General features: G+C 44.7%; 1 protein-coding gene across 1 annotated transcript in view; it reads left to right on the top strand.

Annotated features, from left to right (window-relative positions):
* The window catches only part of mfsd2b (MFSD2 lysolipid transporter B, sphingolipid), a 137243-nt gene that overhangs the window by 8673 nt on the left and 109631 nt on the right, over window positions 1-18939 (top strand). The window lies entirely within an intron of this gene.

Here is an 18939-nt window from a genome sequence, read left to right as displayed (position 1 = left end):
TTCATAACTTTAACGAGAGTGTTCACTCACTGTCCCTGAATTGGTAGTGTGACATAAATTGACAAAGGTTTACATTGTAAATAAAACCATGGTTCTAATGTCCAAATGGATTGAAAAATGCGTGCTTTACAGATTTAGCAACGCACCATTCAGCCCAATAGACTGTTTGTCACCATTTTAGAAAGAAAACATTTGTTGAGCCAAGTAGCAATACCACCAGTGATACTGATTGAATTGAAATAAGCACAGCTGTTTTGATGGAAACAAAAATTATACAACCAAGTTGCTTCTATTACCTTTAAATTTAAGAAGTGAACAAACAGTTTGCAAATGAAAAACCCTTCTATGTGTATGAGAAAGCAGTATGATATTTTATTCCATGACAGTGAATGTTCTAAAGTGTGATAAGCCATTGAAGTGTGGGGGCTTATATGAGGCATAGCAGTGGCAATCAGTAGTATTAAATCAATGAGACAGTATTCTATTCTGTTTATATTAAAAAAAGGTCTTGAATTGTGGGCCTGTTTAAGCAGCAATTCACTGCAAAGACGTATTGTATTCTTTACTATACAACAGAGTACAGATGACTCTATTTATAGCTGTACTTTCTCTTGAACAGTCCTCTTGGGTCTTCCTGCATCATATTATAATAGAGCGTTTGCTCAAGTTAGTTATATGACAACTGGGAGGTGCGTGGCAATGCTCCAGGCCTGCTGAGTGATTCCAGCATTTCTTGTCCTGCTGAGTGATTCCAGCATTTCTTGTTTGCTTGCCATTTCAACACTCCCCCCTGCTCTCATGCTCACATCTCTGTCCTGGGATTGCTGCAGTGTTCCAGTGAACATCAACGCAAGCTGGAGGAACAGCATCTCATTTATCGATTAGGCACACTACAGCCTGCTGGACTGAACATTGAGTTCAATAATTTCAGAGCATGACAGCCCCCCATTTTACTTTCATTTTTAGTTATTTTTTCTTCCTTTTTTAACATTCTTTTTTACATTTTTTACAATCTTTTTTTTGCATTTATTTCATTTCATCTTTGTTTGTTCAGTTTGCTTACCCAATGTTTTTTTTCAGGTTTGCACTTGCTGCTGTTCAATATTCAGTGTATTTACACCTAATCTGTACTAATGCTTTGTCTTTTCACACCATTAACATATTGTTTGCCTTTGCTCTGTGACCTTTTGGTCAGCTATGTGGCCTGGTCCAATCTAGACCTCCTTTGTTATCTCTTGCCCTACCCCCACCTCACTTGCTTATAACCTGTGACATTTCTAATATTTATCAGTTCCGATGAAGGGTCACTGACCCGAAACGTTAACTCTGCTTCTCTTTCCACAGATGCTGCCAGACCTGCTGAGTGATTCCAGCATTTCTTGTTTTTACTCCAGGGTGATTCATTGATGATTTTGCCTTCTCCTCATAAAAAAGCATTTTAGGGTTCCTTTCACAAATCTGCAATCCCGAAATGGTGCTTTGTTCACTGTCCATGCACCCAAATTCCTAAAATGCTTTCCAAATAGGGAAAACTCTGCAGTAAGAGTGAAAATTCATAAAATTAACATTTTGATCTCCAGTTGGATTCTCCTTCATGGTCTAGCATGAAATTGTGTCTTTGCTATATGGCGAATTGCAGGTGTAAAATTACATTTTTTTACTGTACAGATAATGCTTTTAAGCACCAATATAACATACTACCATACTACTTTCTGTCATGATGTCTTCTTACAGAGTCAAGCATTTTTAATTATAATTTGATATGACCTCCAGGAGGAGTAAAACTCACAGTTTTCAGACATTTTTTTAAAGATTTGTTCTTGGCATGTGGGTGGCAATGGCATGTCCACATTAACTGTTGTTTGCAGAAGAGAGTTCCAAACTTCTATCATGCTTTGTGGGTCAAAGCATTTCCTAATTTCACTGTTGAAAGACCTGACTTTAATTTTTAGACAATGCCCCTAGTCTTCGACTCCCTAACCAGTGGAAATTGTTTCTTTCCAACTTATCCTATTTGTCCCCCTTAATATTTTGAAAACTTCAATCAACTAGCCCCTTAATCTAAATTCCAAGGACTACAACATTAGTTTGTGCACTCTCGCCTCGTAATTTAACCCTTGGAGTTCAGGTATCATTATGGTGATTATAGGCTGCACTCCCTTCAAGGCCAGAGCTGCTCACAGGGGAGGCGGTGGCGTAGTGGTAATATCACTGGACTAGTAACCCAGAGCCCCAGGCCTATGCTCTGGCATGGGTTCGAATCCCACCATGGCAGATGGTGGAATTTGAATTCAATTAATAAACCTGGAATTAAAAGCTAGTCTAGCGATGACCATGAAACTATTGTCGATTGTTGTAAAACCCATCTAGTTCACTAATGTCCTTTAGGGAAGGAAAACCGCTGTCCTTATGTGGTCCACAGCAATGTGGTTGCCTCTTAACTGCCCTCTCAAATAAGCAAGCTACTCAGTTGTATAAAACTGTGACAACCCCTAAGAAAGGAATGACTGGAAGTGACAATAGCAAACACATGCCTGTCAACCCTGCTAAGTCCTCCTTACTTACATCTGGGGGCTTGTGCTAAAATTGGGAGAGCTGACCCACAGACTAGTCAAGCAACAGCCTGACATAGTCATACACACGGAATTATACCTCGCAGACAATGTCCCAACACCACCATCCCTGGGTATGTTCTGTCCCACTGGCAGGACAGACCCACCAGAGGTGGCGGCACGATGATATAGAATTGGGAAGAAGTTGCCCTGGGAATCTTCAACATTGACTCCAGACCCCATGAAGATTCATGGCATTAGATCAAACATGGGCAAGGAAACTTCCTGCTGAGCACCACCCCCTACCCCACCCTGCAACCTCGGCTGTTGAATCAGTGCTTGTCCATGTTGAACACCAATTGGAAGAAGCACTGAGGGTAGCAAGGGCACAAAATGTACTCTAAGTGAGGGACTTCAATGTCCATCACCAAGAGTGGCTCAGTAGCACCACTATTGACTGAGCTGGCCAAGTCCGAAAGGACATTGCTGCTAGACTGGGTCTGTGGCAGGTGGTGAGGGAACCAACAAGAGGGAAAAACCTACTTGACCTCGTCCTCACCAATCCACCTGTCGCAGATGCATCTGTCCATGACAGTATTGGAGGAGTGACCACCGCACAGTCCTTGTGGAGCCAGAGTCCTGGCTTCACATTGAGGGTACCCACCATCATGTTGTGTGGCACTACATACGAACATATGAATTAGGAGCAGCAGCAGGCCACTCGGCTCCTTGAGCCTGTTCTGGCATTCAACAAGATCATGGCTGATCTGATTGTTACCTCAACTTCACTTTCCTGCCTTTCACCACCTTGCTTATCAAGAATCTATCTACCTCTGTCTTATAAATATTCAAAGACTCTGCTTCCATTGCCTTTTGAGGAGGAGAGTTCCAAAGACTCACGACTCTCTGAGAGAAAAAATTTCTCCTCACATCTGTCTTAAATGGGTGATCCCTTATTTTTAAACAGTGACCCCTAGTTCTAGATTCTCCCACAAGAGGAAACATCCTTTCCACATCCATCCGATCAAGACACTTCAGAATCTTATGTGTTTCAATCAAGTCGCCCCTTACTCTTCTAAACTTCAGCAGATACAAGCCTAACCAGTCCAACCTTTCCTTATAAGACAGCTCGCCCATTCCAGGTATTAGTCTAGTAAACCTTCTCTGAACTGCTTTCAATGCATTTACATCCTTCCTTAAATAAGGAGACCAATACTGTACACAGTATCCAGATGTGGTCTCACCAATGCCCTGTATAACTGAAGCATAACCTCCCTACTTTTATATTAAATTATAACATTTATTAGCTTTCCTAATTACATGCTGTACCTGCATACTAACCTTTTGTGATTCATGCACTAGGACACCCAGATCCCTCTTTACGCAGAGAGTAGTAGGGGCGTGGAACGCCCTGCCTGCAACAGTAGTAGACTCGCCAACTTTAAGGGCATTTAAGTGGTCATTGGATAGACATATGGATGTAAATGGAATAGTGTAGGTCAGATGATCGGCGCAACATCGAGGGCCGAAGGGCCTGTACTGCGCTGTAATATTCTAATTCTAATTCTAATTCTAATCTCAGAACTCTGCAATCTCCCACCATTTAGATAATATGCTTTTTTATTCTTCCTGCCAAAATGGACAATTTCACATTTTGCCACATTATATTCCATTTGGCAGATCTTTGCCCACTGACTTCAGCTATCTATATCCCTTTGTAGCCTCCTTATGTCCTCTTCACAACTTACTTTCCTACCTATCTTTGTGTCATTAACAAATTTAGCAACCATACCTTCGGTCCCTGCATCCAAGTCATTTATATATATTGAAAGAAGTTGAGGCCCCAGCACTGATCCCTGTGGCACACCACTAGTTACATCATGCCAACCAGAAAATGAACCATTTATGCCTACTCTCTGTTTCCTGTGAGCTAGCCAATCTTCTATCCATGCCAATATGTTACCTCTTACACCATGAACTTTTATTTTCTGCAATGTGGCACCTTATCAAATGTCTTCTGGAAATCTAAGTACAGCACATCCACCGGTTCCCCATTATCCACAGCACATGTTACTTCTTCAAAGAGCTCCAATAAATTGGTTAAACATGATTTCCCTTTCACAAAACCATATTGACTCTGCCTGATTACCTTGAATTTTTCTAAGTGCCCTGCTATAATAATAACTTCCAACATTTTCCCTCTGACAGATGTGAAACGAACTGATCTGTAGTTTCCTGCCTTCTGTCTCCCTCCCTTTTTGAATAAAGGAGTGACATTGGTTATTTTCCAATCTAATGGAATCTTCCAGGAACCTAGGTATTTTGGAAAATTAAAACCACTGTGCTAAATGGGATAGATTTCGAACAGATCCAGTAACTCAAAACTGGGCATCCATGAGGCACTATGGGCCATCAGCAGCAGCAGAATTGTATTCAACAACAATCTGTAACTTCATGAGTTGGCATATCCCCCACTCTACCATTACCATAAAGCCGGGGGACCAACCCTGATTCAATGAACAGTGTAGGAGTACATGTCAGGAGCAGCACCAGGCATACCTAAAAATGAGATGTCAACCTGGTGAAGCTACAACACAGGACTACTTGCATGCCAAACAGTGGAAGCAGCATACAATTGACAGGGCTAAGCAATTCCACAACCAACAGATCAGATCTAAGCTCTGCAGTCCTGCCACATCCAGTCATGATTGGTGGTGGACAATTAAACATCTAACTGGAGGAAGTGGCTCCACAAATATGCCCATTCTCAATGACAAAAGACAAGGCTGAAACATTTGCATCCATCTTCAGCCAAAAGTACCAAGTGGATGATTAATCTCGGCTTCTTCCTGAGGTCCCCAGCATCACAGATGTCAGTCTTCAGCCAATCTGATTCATTCCACATGATATCAAGAAACATCTGAAGGCACTGGATACTGCAAAGGCTATGGTCCTGACATCATTCTGGCACTAGTACTGAAGACCTGTGCTGCAGAACTAGCTGCACTCCTAGCCAAGCTGTTCCAGTACAGCTACAACACTGGAATCTACCTGGCAATGTGGAAAATTGCCCAGGTATGCCCTGTGCAGAAAACGTAGGACGAATACAACCCAGCCAATTACTGCCCTATCATTTTACTCTTGATTACCAGCAAAGTGATGGAAGGGATCATCGACAGTGCTATCAAGCAACACTTGCTCAGCAATAACCTGCTCACTGATGCTCAGTTTAGGTTCTGCCAGGGCCACTCAGCTCCTGATCTCATTACAGCCTTGGTCCAAACATGGGCAAAAGAGCTGAACTCCAGAGGTGAGGTGAGATTGACTGCTCTTGACATCAAGGCAGCATTTGACTGAGTATGGCATCAAGGAGCCCTAGCAAAACTGGAGTCAATGGGAATCAGCGGGAAAACTCTCCGCTGGTTGGAGTCATACCTAGCACAAAGGAAGATGGCTGTGGTTGTTGGAGTTCAATCATCTCAGTGCCAGGACATCACTGCAGGAGTTCCTCAGGATAGTGTCCTAGGCCCAATCATCTTCAGCTGCTTCATCAATGACCTTCCCTCCATCAGAAGGTCAGAAGTGGGGATGTTCGCTGATGATTGCGCAATGTTCAGCACCATTCGTGACTCCTCAGATACTGAAGCAGCCTATGTCCATATGCATCAAGACCTGGACATCATCCACAGCAATTGGAAAGCTAATACAATGTTGTCATTTATTGTGAGGGGATAACATCCACGCCAGGCAATGATCATCTCAAACAAGAGAGAATCTAACCATCTCCCCTTGATATTCAATGGCATTACCAGTTCTGTAGCCACGTGTTCAGCTGCACTCGCTCCCTGTTTCTAGCCTCACTAGCACGTGGCACCGGTAACAATCCTGAGATTACTACTCTGCTCGTCCTGCCTTTCAGCTTCCAACCTAACTCCCTATATTCGCTTTTCAGGTCCTCATCCCTTTTCCTAGCTATATCATTGGTACCGATATATACCACGACCTCTGGCTGCTCCCCCTCCCCCTTAAGAATCCTGTAGACTCGATCCGAGACATCCCTGACCCTGGCACCCAGGAGGCAGCATACCATCCGGGAGTCTCGTTCGCGACCACAGAATCTCCTGTCTGTTCCTCTAACCATTGAATCTCCTATCACTATCGCTTTCCTATTCTCCCCCCTTCCCTTCTAAGCCACTGAGCCAGACTCGGTGCCAGAGACCTGGCCACTGTGGCTTTCCTCTGGTAGGTCGTCCCCCCCAACCGTATCCAAAACGGTATACGTACTATTGAGGGGAACGGCCACAGGGGATCCTTGCACTGTGCGCCTATTCCCTTTCTCTCCCCTGATGGTCACCCAGCTACCTTTATCCTGTAACGTAGGTGTCACTACTTCCCTATGACTGCTCGCTATCACCCCCTCAGCAGCCTGAATGATCCGAAGTTCATCCAGCTCCAGCTCCAGTTCCCTAACACGGTCTGCGAGGAGCTGGAGTTGGATGCACCATTACAGAGACATGGTTGCAGAGTGACCAAGGCTGGGAACTGAATATTCAGGGGTATCTGACATTTTGGAAGGTTAGAAGAAAGGAAAAGAAGGTGGGATAGCTCTGTGAATAAAGGATGAGATTAGTACAGTAATGCGAAATAATCTTGGCTTGGAAGATCAAGATGTAGAATCAGACTGGGTGGAGATAAGAAATAGCAAGGGAAAGAAATCACTGGTGGGAGTAGTTTTTAGGCCACCTAACAGTAGCCACACTGTAGGACAGAGTATATAAATCAACAAATAATGGGGGCTTGTAAGAAAGGTGCAACAATGATTGTGGGCAATTTTAATTTTCTTATCAATTGGACAAATCGAACTGGCAAAGGTAGCCTTGAGGATGTGTTCGTATAATGCATTCAGGACAGTTTCTCAGAACAATACATTATGGAACCAACCAGGGAACAGGCTATTTTAGACCCGGCAATGTGTAATGAGACAGGATTATATAATGATCTCAGAGTAAAGGATCCTCCAGGCAAGAGTGATCATAACATGTTAGAATTTCACATTCAGTTTGAGGGGTTTGCGTGGGTTTGGGAGCTCTGTAAGTGGTTTGCGTGGGGTTTGCGTGTGTTTTTGGGGGACTATATTGGGTAACCGAAATGCTGTGTGAGATGTTTAGTCACTCATACTGCTGGATGATAGGGTCGGCTATCAGCAAAGGTGGTCACTGAGGGCCATCAGGGACTCCACCAGGAGCATTGTCAAAAGCTCAGTAGCCAAGGCAGGGTTATCTCTGCATCGACAGCAATCTGCAGGCCCACTGGTCACCTGGCAGGGTCTCATATACCCTGTATTTTTGGACTCCTGTGCATGATGCAGTGCCTCCGATGGAGGGAGGGCCAAGAGGCAGCTGTGTCTAACTGTGGCTCCACGATGAGAGCAACAGCAGCCGGCCATGCCAAGAAGGCCCACATACGCCAGAGAGTGTACCAGACTCAAATCAGCTACCTCCAAATATCCGAGCGCCATTGTCAACGAAGATTACAGATCTCCAGGGAGGACGTCCCTGACTTATATACCCTGCTGCAGGACAAGTTGCGAACTTTGGGATTTGGGGTCACCCTATGCCAGTGGCCCTGAAGATGTCACAGATTGCATGTGGCCATCAAGGCTCCCACGGACCAGCCAGCCACCTTCATAAACTGGAAGGACTTTCATTCATCAACATTCAACTGGTCTGTGACCATTGAATGTGTTTGCTGCAGGTGTGTGCCCGCTTCCGGATAAGCAGCCACGATACCTACATACTTTGATAGTCCAGGTGCCACAGCTTTTAAAGCCCACTGCTTGCCTTCAGGGATGTACTGTTGTGGACAAGGGGTACCCCTTGAAGGCTTGGCTTCTTATGCCTGTGAGGAACTCTCGCACTGCAGCAGAGGAGAGGTACAACAATTGCCACGGCTCCACATGAGCAACCAACGAGCAGGCCATTGGGCGACTGAAGCTGAGATTCCACTGCCTCGATCGATCTGGTGGAGCCCTGCAGTATGCCCCAGCGAGGGTCTTGCGTATCGTGGTGGTCTGTTGTGCTCTGTACAATCTAGCACTGCAGAGGGGGGAGGCCTGAGTGACCGTCCTCCGACGATGAGGAGGGCGCCGAGGAGGAAGAGGAGGAAGCAGCACTGGATGGTGAAGACCTTGCACTGGAGGCCAGGCAGATTGAGTGGCATGTCAAGGAGGCAAGAGACAACCTCATAAACACTCGCTTCCAGCCACCCTGATGTCCACTCACAGAGAATTCAGTAATGGCGTACCTTAATGCATGTAGTCTGTCACCTCCTTTCCATTTCTGTTCCCTGACTTTCAACCAGCTGCAATCCGCGCTGGTGCCCATTGGAGAACATATGTTAATATGGTCTGTGGCCACATTGGCATGTTAATGAGGGCTGTGGTCACATTTGTATTGCAATAAGGGGAAGGGGGAAGGCGGCAGCTCACAAAGCATAATGGAAAATGGCTTTCAGACAATGATTGTCAATGATGTGCAGAAAATAACTTTTAGTTAATCAATATATTTAATACTCCCTGCACCCGTGAATCACAAAGTGTGGCTAGGTGGTTTTCTTAATATGTTTGTAAGTGCTCCTATACAGTATGATCCCTGCGACAGCAGCTGGGCTGGTGGCAGGCTGCTGATCAGGCTGCGCCTTAGAACATAAGAGCATAAGAAATAGGAGCAGAAATAGGCCATTCGGCCCCTCAACCCTGCCCTGGCATTCAATAAGATCATGGCTGATCTGCCCCAGACATCAACTCCTCTTTCATGCCAGCTCCTCATCGCCCTCAACTCTCCGATATTTCAAAAATCTATCTAAGTCCTCTTTAAATGCTTTCAGTGATCTAGCCTCCACAACTCTCTGGGGTAGAGAATTCCAGACATTCACTACCTTCTGAGAGAAGAAATTCCTTTGCATTTCAGTTTTAAATGAGTGTCCACTTATTCTGTAACTACGTCCCCTAGTTTGAGATTCCCCCACTAGTGGAAACATCTTCTCAACATCTACTCTGTCAAGCCCCCTCAGAATCTTGTATATTACAATAAGACCACCCCTCATTCTAATAAACTCTAATGAATAAAGGCCTAAAAAAAAGCAAAATACTGCAGATGCTGGAAATCTGAAACACAAACAAGAAATGCTGGAAATATTCAGCAGGTCTGGCAGCATCTGTGGAGAGAGAAGCAGAGTTAGCATTTCAGGTCAGTGACCCTTCATCAGAACTGGCAGATATTAGAAATGTAAAAGGTTTTAAGCAAGTAAAGTGGGGTTGGGGCAAGAGATAACAAAAGAGAAGGTGTTGACAGGACAAGGTCATAGAGAATAACTGACCAGAAGGTCATGGAGCAAAGGCAAACGGTATGTTAATGGTGTGCTGAAAGATAAAGCATTAGTACAGAGAGGGTGTTAATGGACAGAAAACTGAACAGCCTGGCCCCAAGCAGAAACAATAGAAACAAACTAAAATAAACAAACTAAAATAAAATAAACACATAAAAAAGAAAAAAGAAAAAGAAAAAAATAACTAAAAATAAAAATAAAAAGGGGGGCCTGTTGACTCTGCTTGATTGCATTAAGCTTTTTAAATGTCCTGTTGTTTCTTCCTTAATAATGGACTCTAGCTTTCCCAACGACCGATGATAGGCGGACTGGTCTATAGTTTCCTGCTTTTTGTCTCCCTCCCTTCTTGAATAGTGGCGTCACATTAGCGGGTTTTCAATCCGCTGGGGCCCTCCTGGAATCCTCCTGGAATCCAGTGAGTTCTGGAATATTTTGACCAATCCCTCCACTATCTCTGCAGCCATTTCCTTTAAAACCCTTGGATGGAGGCCAGCAGGTCCTGGCAACTTGTCTGCCTTTAGTCCCATTTGTTTGTCAAATACTTTGTCCCTAATGATAGAGACTGTTACAAGATCTTTCCTCCTATTAGCTCCTTGCTTATCTGATATCTGTTGGATGTTTATAGTGTCCTCCACCATGAAGACCAATACAAAATATTGGTTTAAATTATCTGCCATTTCCCTGTTCCCCGTTATCAATTCTCCAGTCGCATCCTCCAAGGGTTCCACTCTCACTTTACCTACTCTCTTTTTATATACGCGTAGAAGCTCTTGCCGTTTGTTTTTATATTTCTGGCCAATTTACTTTCATAATCAATTTTCTCCCTATTTATTAGCTTTTTAGTCATCTGCTGCTGGTTCCTAAAAGATCCCAATTCTCTGGCCTACCACTGGTTTTCACCGCTTTGTATGCCTTAGTTTTTGATTGGATGCTCTCCTTGACGGCCTTTGTAAACCACGGGTGACTCATCCTTCTCATCGAGTCCTTCCTTTCGACCGGGATAAATTTTTGCTGAGCGTAATGAAATATCTGCTTAAATGTCTGCCACTGCTCATCCATTGACCTTCCCCTTAGTCTATTTTCCCAGCCCGCTTCAGACAACTCTTTCTTCATACCTCCGTAATTGCCCTTGTTTAAGTTGAGGACACTGGTTTGAGACCCAAGTTGCTCCCCCTCAAACTGAATTTGAAATTCTGCCATGTTGTGATCGTTACCCCCGAGAGGATCCTTAACTATGATATCTCTTACTAATCCTACCTCATTACACATTACAAGATCTAAAACAACCTGTTCCCTGGTAGGTTCTGTAACGTATTGCTCTAAGTAACAATCCCTGATGCACTGTACAAATTTGTCTTCCATGTTACCTCTGCCAATCTGATTTGTCCAGTCAATATGCTGATTAAAATCACCCATGACAATGTAGCGCCCTTCATACATGCCTCCGTTATTTCCCGATTTATACTTTGTCCTACAGTGAGGCAACCCTTTGGGGGTCTATAGACCACTCCCACCCTTAACCTCTTCCCCTTGCTTTTCCTTATTGCCACCCAAACTGATTCCACATCACGATGTATTACATCTATATCACTACTCACCACTGCATTGGTACCTTCCTTTATTAATAAAGCTACCCCACCTTCTTTTCCTTTTTGACTAGTTTTCCAGAACGTCGAATACCCTTGAATATTGAGTTCCTAGTCTTGGTCATCCTGCAACCATGTCTCTGTAATAGCTATCAAGTCATACTCATTAATTTCTATTTGTGCCATCAACTCATCTATTTTGTTACGTATGCTGCGTGCATTCAGATAAAGTGCCTTAAGCTTTGACTTTTTGCCATTATTACTCATTCTGGTTCTAATTTCTGCTGCACTCTTCTGCTTAAATTGTCTGCCCCTTCCTGTCATACTTTGATTACCGTTCGCCTCTTCACAATCCTGCACCTCTGCTCTTTCGTTTCTTTTTGATTTTTTTAATTTCCCTTCAGTTGAACCCTTACCCCCACTAATTAGTTTGAAGTCCTATCTACAACCCTGGTTATAAGATTCGACAGGACACTGGTCCCAGCATGGTTCAAATGAAGCCCATCCCAACAGAACAGCTCTCTCTTCCCCAGTACTGGTGCCAGTGTCCCATGAAACGGAACCCATTTCTCCCACATCAATCTTTCAGTCACACGTTTACCTCTCCATTCTTATTTACCCTACACCAATTTGCACGTGGCTCAGGTAGTAATCCAGAGATTATTACCTTTTGTGGTTCTGCTTTTTAATTTAACCCCGAGCTGCTCATAGTCCCTCAGCAGAACCTCTTTCCTAGTCCTACTTACGTCGTTGGTACCTACGTGGACCACGACAACTGGATCTTTCCCCTCCCACTCCAAGTTCCTCTCCAGCCCAGACGAGATGTCTTTAACCTTGGCACCAGGTAGGCAACACAGCCTTTGGGAATCCCTGTCATCGCTGCAGAGAACAGTATCTATTCCCCTAACTATTTTATCCCCTATTACCTTGGCCTGTGGTAACTTTGTCAGGCATCCTCTGGCTACCTAAAAGTTGAGGCCCCAGCACTGATCCCTGCAGCAGACTACTTGGTACATCTTGCCAAGCAGAAAATGACCCATTTATGCCTACTCCCTGTTTCCTGTTAACTAGCCAATCTTCTATCCACGCCAAAATGTTACCCCCTACTCCATGAGCTTTTATTTTCCACAATAACCTTTGACGTGGCTGGCACCTTATTAAATGCCTTCTGGAAATCTAAGTACAGTACATCCACCGGTTCCCCATTATCCACAGCACATGTTACTTCCTCAGAGAACGCCAATAAATTGGTTAAACATGATTTCCCTTTCACAAAACCATGTTGACTCTGTCTGATTACGTTGAATTTTTCAAAGCGCCCTGCTATAACGTCTTTAATAATAGCTTCTAACATTTTCCTGAAGACAGATGTTAAGCTAATTAGCCTGTAGCTTTCTGCTTTCTATCTCCCTCCCTTTTTGAATAAAGGAGTGACATTTGCTATTTTCCAATCGAATGGAACCTTCTCCAAATCTAGGTAATTTTGGAAAATTAAAACCAACGCATCAACTATCTCACTAGCCACTTCTTTTAGGACCCTAGGATAAGGTCCATCAGGACCTGGGGACTTGTCAGCCCACAGCTCCAACAATTTGCTCAGTACCACTTCCCTGGTGATTGTAATTTTCTTGAGTTCCTCGCTGCCTTCCATTTCCAGATTTATAGCTAATTCTGGGATGTTACTTGTATCCTCTATAGTGAAGACCGATGCAAAATACCTGTTCAATTCACCTACCATCTCCTTATTTTCCCTTAATTCTCCAGACACCATTTCTGTAGGACCAATGCTCACCTTGTTAATTCTTTTTAAAATATCTATAGAAACTCCTATCTATTTTTATATTTCTGGCTAGCTTTCTCTTGTACTCTAATTTTTCCCTCCTTATCAATCTTTTAGTCATTCTTTGCTGTCTTTTATATCCTGTCCAATCGTCTGACCTGCCACCTATCTTTGTGCAATTATTTGCTTTCTCTTTTACGTTTGATACCATCTCTAACTTTTTTAGTTAACCATGGATGGTGGGTCCTCCCCTTGGAATTTTTCTTTCTCATTGGAATGTATCTATTCTGTGTATTTTGAAGTATCCCCATAAATGTCTGACACTGCATCTCTATTGACATAATTTGCCAGTTCACTTTAGCTAGCTCTGCTTTCATGCCCTCATAATTGCCTTTGTTTAAGTTTAAAATACTAATCTTGGACCCATTCTCTCTCCCTCAAACTGAATGTAAAATTCAATCATATTATCTGCTACCAAGGGGCGCCTGCACAATGAGGCCATTAATTAATCCTATCTCGTTGTACAACACCAGGTCTAGTACAGCCTGCTCTCTGGTTGGCTCCAGAACGTGCTGTTCTAAGAAACTAGCCTGAAAAAATTCTATGAACTCCTCATCTAGGCTACCTTTGCCCATCTGATTTTTCCAGTCAAAATGTAGATTAAGATCCCCCCATGATCATTGATGTACTTTTCTGACAAGCTCCCATTATTTCTTCCTTTAAACTCTGTCCTACCATGTGATTACTGTTAGGGGGCCTGAGCATCACTCACACGAGTGACTTCTTGTCTTTATCATTTCTCATCTCTACCCAAACCGCTTCGATATCCTGGTTTCCTGAACTTAGGTCATCCCTCTCTAATGTGCTAATACCATCATTAATTAACAGAACCACCCCTCCACCTTTTTCTAGTTTCCTGTATGCCATGTACCCTTCAATATTCAGGTCCCAATCTATGTCACCCTGCATCCATGTCTCCATAATGTTTATCAGCTCGGACTTATTTATTTCTATTTGCACTACCAGTTCATCTGTTTTGTTTTGAATGCTCTGTGCATTCAAATACAGAAGCATTTAGTTTTGTCCTTTTATTATTTTTGTAACATCTAGTCTTGACTGTTGATTTACTCGTAGATTTGTATTCTCTATCCCTTCCTGTCATGGTCTGTTTATCATTTCCCATATTAACACCTTTCTCTCTTGCTTTGTCTCTACTCTTTGATTTCCCAGATCTTCCCAAATTTGAACCCATTGCCCCCACTATTTAGTTTAAAACTCTCTCTACTTCCCTAGTTATGTGGCTCGCTGGAACACCAGCCCCAATACGGTTCAAGTGTAGACCGTCCCAACGGTACAGGCCCCACTTTCCCCAGTACTGGTGCCAGTGTCCCATGACCCGGAACCCACTTCTACCACACCAGTTCTGGAGCCACACATTCATTTCTCTAATCTTATTTGTCATATGCCAATTTGCAAGTGACTTAGGTAATCAGAGATTATATGTCTTTATCCAGAGATCCAGATATTATTACCTTTGAGGTTCTGCTTCTTAATTTGGTACCTAGCTCCTCATACTGACTATTCAGAACCTCCTTCCTTGTCCTGCCTATGTAATTGGTACCTACATGGACCATGATGCCTGGATCCTTCCCCTCCAGCCCTGAGCAGGTGTCCTGAACCCTGGCGCTGGGCAGGCAACACAGCATTCTGGACTCTCGCTCTTTGTTGCAGAGAACAGTGTCAATTCCCCTCACTATACTGTCCCCTTACTACCACTACATTCCTTTTTGCTCCCTCCACTTGAATGCCTTCCTTTCCCACAGTGCCATGCTCAGTTAGCTCATCCACTCTGCAGCCCCCACTCTCATCCGAACAAGCTGAAAGAACCTCAAACTTGTTGGCTGAGGCTTGTGCACTCCTGCCCTTTGGGTCCCCTTACCTGCCACAGCTGCAGCCACACTCTCTTGTCCCTGACCACTGACCAAATCAGAAGACCCTATCTTAAGGGGTGTTATGCACAGACGGCGAGAATCAAGGTGGGAAGGGGGTTGCAGGAGGAAGGTACGGCGAACATGGCAGGTGCTGCGAAGGAGATCGGTAACCTTTCCCCCACCAATCCTCCCAGCAAGGGAAATTTGCCTATGAAAGACAAGGAGAAGAAAGAAGGGGGAGCTTCAGCAAGCTGCCAAACACCAACCCCGTGCCCTGAGCCTCCTCAGTAGACAAAATCAATGGAGGAGAAGCCAGCAGAGGGGAACCGGGTGAGTGGCAAGTAGTTAAGAAGAAAACCACAAAGATTAAGGCCAAAAAAAGGGAACAGGCCACCACTCAAACCAGTGGCAAGAGGAGGCTAATGACTGAAACGGACTAAAGCGGCTGCTCCTCATCGGATGAGGAAGGGCAGGAAAGACAACATGAAGGAAAAAAACTGGCAGAACACAATGGAGCCGGAAAAGAAGGCCCCCCGGCTCCGAAACACTGGATGCAGTAAAGGGCCCAGTGCATCCTAACCCCAAAGCGCTGAGTGCAGCAAGATGCCTAGTGCACCTCAGCTCTGAGAAACCGTGAGTAGTGAAGTGCCCAGCACAGCCCAGCTCCAGGAAGCTGGGAGCAGCAATGTCCTCGATTTCCCAGAGGGGAAAGACACCATTAGTAGAGGGCAGTCCAAACCTTGCTGCTTACAAGACCACCCCCTCCACCACCACCCCAATGTCACCCTGGTGGAACAAATCCCCTGAGAGTGACCAGGACATTTTGCTGAGCCTAACAACTGTGCAACAGTATGCAAACACTATGGGTATGCAGGAATATAGCCAAGGGCTGGGACTCATAATGATACCTAGAGTGGTAAGCAACATACAGTTATAATGGGTTTAAAAATTGCTTCCATTAACCTGCATAGCGTTAATTCTACTACATGATGTGTTTCAACTTCGGTGTACCTTGCCAAGGTCAAAGCCAACCTTCTGTTTCTGCAGGAGTGTGAAGTAACACACCTCAGCACCCACAGGCAATGGTCACGATGATGGTCGCATGGGCCATTGATCTGTTCAGGGGGAAACGATTCCCATTCCTCTGGCATGGGTATTCTGCTGAGTGGAGGCAACTTCACCACTTCCGAAGTTAAGGAGGTGGTGGGTGGTCGCCTCTTCATAGCAAACTTAATGTACAAAAACATTCTTCCCCAGTTAACAACGTGTACACCCTGGTTCAAAACAGCGAGCGGCTGACCGTCCTTCAACAGCTCCCACTGCTGCTGGCGACATTCAGGCCGGTCATTCCAGACGGTGGCTTCAACTGCATCATCGATGTGACTGGATGATCCAGCAGGGCCGCAGCCAAATGGATGCCACATCCAGACTCCTGATGGAAACAGTAAAAGATGCCAAGCTGCACAATGTCTTCATCAACTCTGCAGATGAAGCGCAGCGTAGATACACCTGGTCAAGACCAGATGGGTCCATCCGTTCCAGGATTCACTTCCTGTTTGGCTCCCGAGCATTCACGGTCAGATCCACCAACGTCAAGCCAATGTTCTTCTCTGACCACTGCCTCCTCCTACAGTGACATAGAAGCTGAATGTGAAACCGTTGACCCAGAGAATATTGAGGAACTCAAAAGGGATTACAAAGGTTGGAGGACCGTGAAACTTCTCTTTGAGTCACACTGTTGGGAAGCGATCAAGGTGAACATCAAGAGATTCTTCATCCTCAAAGGTGTTCAGAGGGCGAGGGAGAAACAAAGGGAAATGTCCAGACTCCAGAAAAGAATGCAGAAGCTGCAGTCAATGGGGGTTGACGTCAAGAAGGATCTCCAAGAACTGAAGAGCCAGCAGGCCTCTCTCTTTGCCGCGATGGCCTCCAAGATGATCTGTCCTCTCTCTGTCTTGTTTGGTTGCTGTATTGAACCTTTTTCTGAGTTCATAAGGAAGGATATGGGCATAAGAGGGGTGACAATCCCAGGCAGCAGATGCACTCAGGTCAAAGCCTCCCCGTACATGGATGATGTCATCTTTGTGACGGAAATCACACCTGCCAAATGGAAACATATTAATTTCATCATATGGGACACTGCTTCAAACGTTTTTACTGGGCATTGCAAATTACTTTTTGCAGAGAAAAGAAGCAGAACTGAACAGCTAAAAGATGGCTGCACATTTGCGTTCTGAGAAGACAAGGACTAGCTGAGAGACAGTTGAATAGAGAGACGATGAGAGTGCTCCCTGATCCAATTAGCGAGATTGGTTTTGTCAATAATGATGATCAAAAGACATCAACACCCCTTTGACTTTGTAAGAGCCAAACTCCACCCCCACCGAGTAGGTCTGAGATACTTTGAAATCCAACAACCCTGCAAGAAGTTATTTTTTCAAACAAAGAGATGGTCACATGATCTACCTGCTGGTAAGACTGGGGCTTTTGAATTGTGCCTCAGAGTGAAAAAGATTGCAATTTGAACACCAAGGAGAAGACCTCTCTCTCTGTCTCTCTCTCTCTCCAGCAAAATCCCAGGGAACTCATGGTGGCAGCTTAAACTTCAAGACTACAGACAAAGCCCTTCTTCAGCCTTCTGGTACCAGAGAAGCAAGCCTGAAATTGTGCACCTGTCCTCAGTGAGGACTCCAAGACCTTCACTTCAATCAAGGACACTACCGCAAGGACACTAAGAACTGTATTTGTATTCCATTTATTGCAAACTCTACTTCAACGCCCCCCCCTCAATTCTTTCTTCTCCTCTATCTATTTGTGTGTGTGTGCCTCTTGTATGCATGCGAGCGTGGTTGCTTCGCATATTTTAGTAATTTTAACCGGGTTAGAGTGATGAGGCTAATAAAATTACATCTTTCTTGTTTAAACCTAATAAAACCTGTCTGATTGGTTTATTTGTAATTGTAATGAGAGTGCAGTGATGGCTCACTGAGGTGGTTAGCTAAAATCACTGTGATTTAAAAGATAAACCCTGTTACAGCCAAACCAGAGAAAGGGCAAGAGGGGAGCCTGAGACCCCCTCTTCATCTGGTCGTAATACCGTCTTCTGCTCGGATCTGCTGTCAGTTCACAGGCTGATGAGTATCTGTGACCAGTTCGAACTGGCCTCAGGAGCCAAAGTAAATAGCCGCAAGGCCGAGGCCATGTTTTTTTGGGAACTGTGTTGACTGATCCATTGTCCCCTTTACCGTCAGGCCAGACTACCTGTAGGTGCTGGGGATAGGGTTCGGAGGGGCCGGGGCATGCGCTAACAACTGGAAGGAACAAGCAGCCATGGTGAAACAGAAACTGGTCCTGTAGTAGCGGTACTCCCTCTCCATTGCGGGTAAGAACCTGGTCATCAGGTGTGAGGCGCTCTCGGTGTTGTTGTACATGGCGCAGTTCTGGCCCATACCCCAATCCTGTGCCATGACAATCACCCGAGCCATCTTCCGCTTTATCTGGAGATCGAAAATGGACCGTGTCCTCAGGGACACAATGTTCAGACCTCTAGATAAAGGGGGAAAAAACGTACCCAACGTCGCCCCTATCTTGATGGCCACCTTTGTCTGTGGCGGCATCAATCCCAGTATGCAAACATCAAGTGTCACTACATGCCGGCGTTCTATCTGTTCCCGGTGTTGCGATGGGTCTGGCCACATTGCTGC

Source organism: Heterodontus francisci, chromosome 3 (assembly GCF_036365525.1).
Source record: "Heterodontus francisci isolate sHetFra1 chromosome 3, sHetFra1.hap1, whole genome shotgun sequence".
Classification (NCBI taxonomy): Eukaryota; Metazoa; Chordata; class Chondrichthyes; order Heterodontiformes; family Heterodontidae; genus Heterodontus; species Heterodontus francisci.
Note: the sequence above shows the minus strand (reverse complement) of the source record. Positions and strands in the feature narration are given on the sequence as shown.